Raw genomic sequence first — 6,564 nt, 5'->3', positions numbered from 1 at the left:
CTCCACGGTTGCTGTACCACCGCTGAGCGGCCGGGTCACCGGCTCGGCTCCTCAGCGAAAACCTGGTATGCATTACACCTGCTGCCTTATTATACTCACGCTGTGATCAGCGGCAGCTGGATGCAATAATTGCATGCCAATGTGCATTGGCTCGTTTAGTTTACACTCGAAGTAGATTGGTCTATCGAAGCGATATCCCAATTCGTCGGTCACGACGTGACGTCTCCGTTCCCTCCTTCAGGGAACGAGGGTTACCATACGTAACCGAGACGTTATTGAAACTTAAAGTGAAATTACCCCATTCTTGTCTTTTTAATGTCTGTTCACTTTAATCTTCCTTACTGTCTGGGCTGTCTATGTGCTTTAAAGAGAACAAAGGCATGGTTAGGTGGAGGTTAGGGGTTGACAGTTGATGAAAATAGATTGAAAGCAGATTCCGATGTACATACAAAGAAGCAAATTGAGCGAGTAAGGTCTGAGTGAGCGGAAGCTGATGTAAGAGAGGTAATACAGTTAATCAGATACTAAACCCTTGCTCCCCCCGCTGTTCCCCATGTTGTTTTCAGCATTTGAATAGCACTAATCCTCTTCAACAAACTCATCACTAATGATGGCAGTGTCCAATTCCAGTAAATTCATTCCAGTGCCGTATGACCTCTGACTGCTGGAACTGAGTAAGCCTATGGCAACACAAGCCCCATCCTATAAAAGGATTATATTTAGAACTCGGAGCTGCTGCACGTACAGTGCACTTCTCTGGGCACTGCAGCCTGAATGACACATAAACAACCAGGAGCCTCTCGCAGCTCTGCTCTCAAGGGCTGACCCCCCCCTGAAATGAAAACGAAAGTCATCTCCATATGCCATATGCAGAAGCTCCTCAAATTGGTCTGTTCTCCCCAGCCTTTCTCCAGATGGACACAGTAGGGAGGACAGGGAGAGGATAGTGGTGACAGTATGCTTCTGGGTTGAGACTGCAGTGGGACTCTTCCAATTTCAGCAACAGGTAACCACTAATTAGTGATGTGTCCCTATGCGCTTACCCCAGATGTTCCTTTTGTTTGTCACATGATAATATGAACAAGACAATGAACAAAATAAAGGTCAGATTGCAAGAATTTAGGAATATGGGACTACTAAATATAGGAATCTTAAAACATGTCTGTTCTGAACAGTTCTGGTTCCCTAACATTAAAATTATAGGTTTTCAGTAGTTTTAGCAATATAATTAGTGATAAATGGTTTTAATAGGCAAATTTGATCCTAGAGAGCCGCTGTCCTGCAGAGTTTAGTTCCAACCCTAATCAAACACACCTGAACAAGCTAATCAATGTCTTCAAGATTACTAAGGCTATAAGCAGGTTACTTGCCTACCCCAGATAGATAGATAGATAGATAGATAGATAGATAGATAGATTTGTACACTAATACATTTTGATGTTTATGTCACACAGCCAGCTCTATATGTATGGCTTTCTGACATGGTAAACTTGCTCAGTAGCCCACCTGGTACAACTAGTTTCTGTGTTCAGTGGTGATGTGCATTTTTGTAATGATCTCTCATCCATTTATCGTTTACTTTTGTCTACTGTCAGACAATATATTATAGTATATTATATTATATTACTCTCTGCACAACTCTGTATACATTGGATTGATTTTAATAACTTTAATGAAGCCTATTTGAATTGTGCATCAAACACTATAGAAATATAGCGGAACTCGGTATTTGCAGATACTCAATATTCAATGACTCGGATCGGGGCACAAAAAACCTGATCGGGACATCCATAATAATAATATGTTACCATTCATTCATTCATTCTCGACACTAATTGTTACTCTTTAAAGTATTCTGGCAAATAGGAGGGAACAATTGTTTGGTGAGATGCACAGAGAGCAATGTGAGCAATATTATAATGAACGAAAAGAAAGAATGTCAGGGAAAGGGACGATGAGGGAAGAGAGAGAGAGATATTGAATGATGCTGATACAAGGCCTTGAAGAGGGACCCGCTGTTTTAGTTTCACCATGCTGAGAACAAATGGTAGTAATCTGAGCCTCTCCAGTGCAAATAAATACATGATGTGTCCTTTCTCTAAAGAGAGAGAGGAAAACGAAAGAGCACAAGAGACAGCACGGAACGACTAAACAAATGGCAAAGGATGGTTTCCCTAATCATTTAAAAGAGCCTCTGTCAACAGGACACCTTGTGCTTGACACATATGTCCTACTGAAGCACTTCTGAGGCATCCCTTCATTAATAAGCAGCTTTTACATTCTGCATCTGAGAGAGTCATCATGTCATCTCACAGCATGCAGCCCCCTTTTAAGTGTCCATAAAGCACTTAAAGACGCTCCCATGATTCTGTACAAAGCAACAAGCTCCATTCAAACTCCGCTGCTTGCGTGGATTTATAATGGCATAGGTGAAAATGAATCTAGTGTATTTTGACATTAAGACAGAGAGAGGGTGGGCATAGTGTTCATAATGTGTCCTAGAATCCACCTTGGCATGCACACGCTGCTTCAAAGCTCTGCACACCCGGTCTCCTCACTGAGTGAGCAGTCTTATCTATTTATTTATTAATTAATGACCCTCTTTCTCACCTCTCTTCATCTTAATGTCAGAGTGATTTTTCCTCCTTGGTGCCTGTTATTTTGGATGATTAGGGAGTTTGCAGCAGGGTGCTAAGGCTCTCTTACTCTGAGCTTAAACATGCTAATTTAACGCTGCGGTATGGGTCTCTGTATAGCCTGCTGAGGCAGAGATCCATACATTCTGTCCTAAGCTCAGTTTCTGTTCATCTATTTATTAAGGATTCAGAGAGCCTGTCTCATTTGAATAAAATAGGGGATACACTTTTAAAAATAAAGTGTATTAATTGGCATCTATGGTTCCATGAAACCGTTGCATTGCACAAAACATTCTTCCAACATAGTGGAAAAAGGTTATTTTGATTTTTAAAATGTTCTTTACACTAAGAAAAAAAACTGTTATTTTTAAGAAATCCTGCAATAGTTATCCTATGGCATTGCTGCAAAATTGTCTCACCTTGTCTATATGACAAATCTATATGACTTACAATGAAAATCAATAGGGGTCCACCACTTACTTTCTGTTCCACAGAAAAAAGGTGGTCATGCAGGTTTGGAATTACATGAGGGTGAGTGGATGATGACATCATTTAAATTTTTGGGTGAACTATCCCTTTAAGATGCCTTTTCCCTGCTGCTTTCTCGCTGGTATTCTCTCTCTCTTTCTGTCTTTCTCTCTCAGCGAATTCTGTGCTGGCGAGTGAGAGGGTTACATTACCACAGTGACCTCTGTTTCCTGAATGTTTATTGCAGATTCAGATATTTCTGATGGATGAAACATGAGTGTGGACGAGTCCTAATTGCAGGTACACATGACATCACTGCAGTTATACAAAATGTTCTGTACAATACTGAACTAAATCTAAAACTGACATACACTTGTGAATCTGGCATTATGAGAATTACAAAAACCCAAACATGCACAGTTTCCCTGTTCAGCTTCCTATGATATCAAACATTTGTTTGGAGAATGATCCAAACAAAATAAATTTGCCTGTGTCAAAGTAGGAAAGGGATGGTATCGTACTGAACCTTGTTCAATTTAGCATAACAAAAGGAGTGAAGAGCCATTCTCAAGACAGAACATGAAACCATCTGGCTGCAACGTGTGACACATCAAAATGATTAGCTCTCTTTTTTTCTATCTCATCCAGGGAACCAGCACATAATATGAAGACATATACACAAGCAGATAAATTGAGTCTTTTTTTTCCACCTGAATAAATTGCATTTTGTAAGGTTGACTACTGTTCAAAAGTTTGGGGTCAGTCATTTTTTTTTTTTTTTTTCAAGAAATCAATACTTTTATTCAGCAAGGATGCATTAAATAGATCAAATGTAACAGTAAAAAACTTTTATAATGTCACAAAAGATTCTTATTTAAAATAAATACTGTTCTTTGAAACTTTCATAAAAGAATCATAAAAAAATATATTGCAGTTTTCACAAAAAAAATATTAAGCAGCTGTTTTAATAATACGGAAATGTTTCTTCAGCGCCCAATCAGCATATTAGAATGGTTTCTGAAGAATCCTGTGACACTGAAGACTGGAGTAATGGCTGTATTATTATAAATCAAGTGAAAACAGTAATATTGTAAAATGTAATTTATTCCTGTGATTGAAAAGCTGAATTTTCAGCTGCCATTACTCAAGTCTTCAGTGTCACGTAATCCTTCAGAAATTATTCTAATATGATAATATGTTGATGCCCATGAAGCATTTCTTATTATCAATTTTTTAAAACAGTGCTGCTTTGTATTTTTTCTCAAAAGTTACACTTTTTTTTCAGAATTTATTGCAAAAAAGTCATTTTTTGTATCATTTTGTATCATATCATATCATTTTATCAATGCATTTCAATATATGATCTTTTGAACTGAACTGTACAGTTTGTACAGTATAAAAAGCATTACTTTACATATATGGAAAGTCCCCTTAAAACATGAAAACAGGATGCATTAAATAGATCAAATGTAACAGTAAAAAACTTTTATAATGTCACAAAAGATTCTTATTTAAAATAAATACTGTTCTTTGAAACTTTCATAAAAGAATCATAAAAAAATATATTGCAGTTTTCACAAAAAAAATATTAAGCAGCTGTTTTAATAATACGGAAATGTTTCTTCAGCGCCCAATCAGCATATTAGAATGGTTTCTGAAGAATCCTGTGACACTGAAGACTGGAGTAATGGCTGCTGAAAATTCAGCTTTGGCATCACAGGAATACATTACATTTTGAGCTATATTAAAATAGAAAACATTTATTATTTATACCATATAGTTTATATTAATTATAATATTTCACAATATTACTGTACTGTACATTTTTAATCAAACAAATGCAGCACTGGTAAGCATACAATAATTCTTTCAAATACAATACAAAAAAAAAATCTTACCAACCCCAAATGTTTGTGTGGTAAAAAGGCAAAGATTTGTAAGTTTATGTCAGGGAAGAGTATCAGAGTAAAACTTCTGCACTTAAGTCTTCAAAGATGGAGCCGTAGGTGTTTCTCCATTACAAATTAAATTACATTTTGATCTATTAACATAAACCTTTTTATTGTGAGCAGATTTGTGAATAGGTCAATAAGGCTTTCAGAGTCTATTCTACATTTTCTGATTATAACAGTGAGGGCCAAGGACTGGATGTTCAGAAACCATCAGAGTTGAACACATTAAGTCAGTCTTTCTTATTTAAGTGTAGCAGAACATTTATCAAGGCACAAGTGTTGGAAGCAAGAGTATAATTTGTAGAATTAAATTAGATACAGAATGTACTGTAACTGTAGAAATGTGGTTTTCTTAAATCGTCCATCTGCCATTGTATATTACCAATGTCAATTTCTGTTTAGTGTCATACAAACTATAACACAAAACTATTTGAACTTGGAACACCCTACCATTTCTGAACAAAGCTGCAGGTCACTCAAGGAAAGCAGACTGGGGAAAAGGAAAAACCTGAATATTGTAGCCTTCAGTGGTGGAAAAATAGCATGATGGAGAAAGTCTGAATGCCATCAGTTGTGTTGCTTTAAATTATATTGCAGGCTACATCTACCGTGCCACATGCATTAATATCACATTGCTTGCTCATGAATTAGATAGAATTGCTGTCACCCTGGCATAACTAGCTTTCTTACTCCCGAGACTGGCCAGCAGCAGACACAGCCTCCCAGAGATCATAAATATCTCATTGTGCTTTCTGCTAAATGCTGTGCAACGGCACAAGAGAAGTGAGATTTTAGATGGCATCAGCCAGCTGACAAGAGAACCTGAGGAGACCTTGGTCCATGCACCATTAGAACGTCACAACTCTCCATGAATAAAAGACAAGAAAATAGGCTTCTGACTGTTTATGTGCTTTTCTGTTTCTCTTACTAAAGGTGATACAGTTATCCAACTCTGAATACCATCTCTCAGTCAAGTCAAGTTTACAGTACTTTCACACAACATCTCCGTGAAGTATTTTTTTCACAAATTCAAACCACAGGGCCATGGCTTATCTTTAACTGCTTTCTGAATGTGACAGTTTATCTTTGGGATTATGGAATTGCCTAGAAATTAATGCCTGCAGATAATGCATGCCATTATACAGTTCAGTCATTTACTTGTATTTTAATTCGATAGTGGTGTATAATGGTTATTATCTATTATTAAAGCAGGCATTAGATGTACCCTGCTGTCACATTATCAAGAAGGGCTTCTGTACGGTTTTAAGGAGTGACGGATGCAGATGGTTCAGACCCAAAGGACCATAAAATGCACTCATCATTAGTGACAGACTCTGATGGGATTCATCTACGGTTAGTGCCAATTGTGGCATTTACTGAGTCATTATGATCTAGGTTATAATGAATGATCATGCCTCTCTGCATTATTTATGAACAATTATTCACACTTAACTTTATTTATTTACACCTATATAAAGTGTGTGTGTGCTTGTGTTATTATTTATTAT

The sequence above is a fragment of the Sinocyclocheilus anshuiensis genome, unplaced genomic scaffold (genome assembly GCF_001515605.1).
Source record: "Sinocyclocheilus anshuiensis isolate Anshui unplaced genomic scaffold, SAMN03320099.WGS_v1.1 scaffold2053, whole genome shotgun sequence".
NCBI lineage: Eukaryota > Metazoa > Chordata > Actinopteri > Cypriniformes > Cyprinidae > Sinocyclocheilus > Sinocyclocheilus anshuiensis.
Note: the sequence above shows the minus strand (reverse complement) of the source record.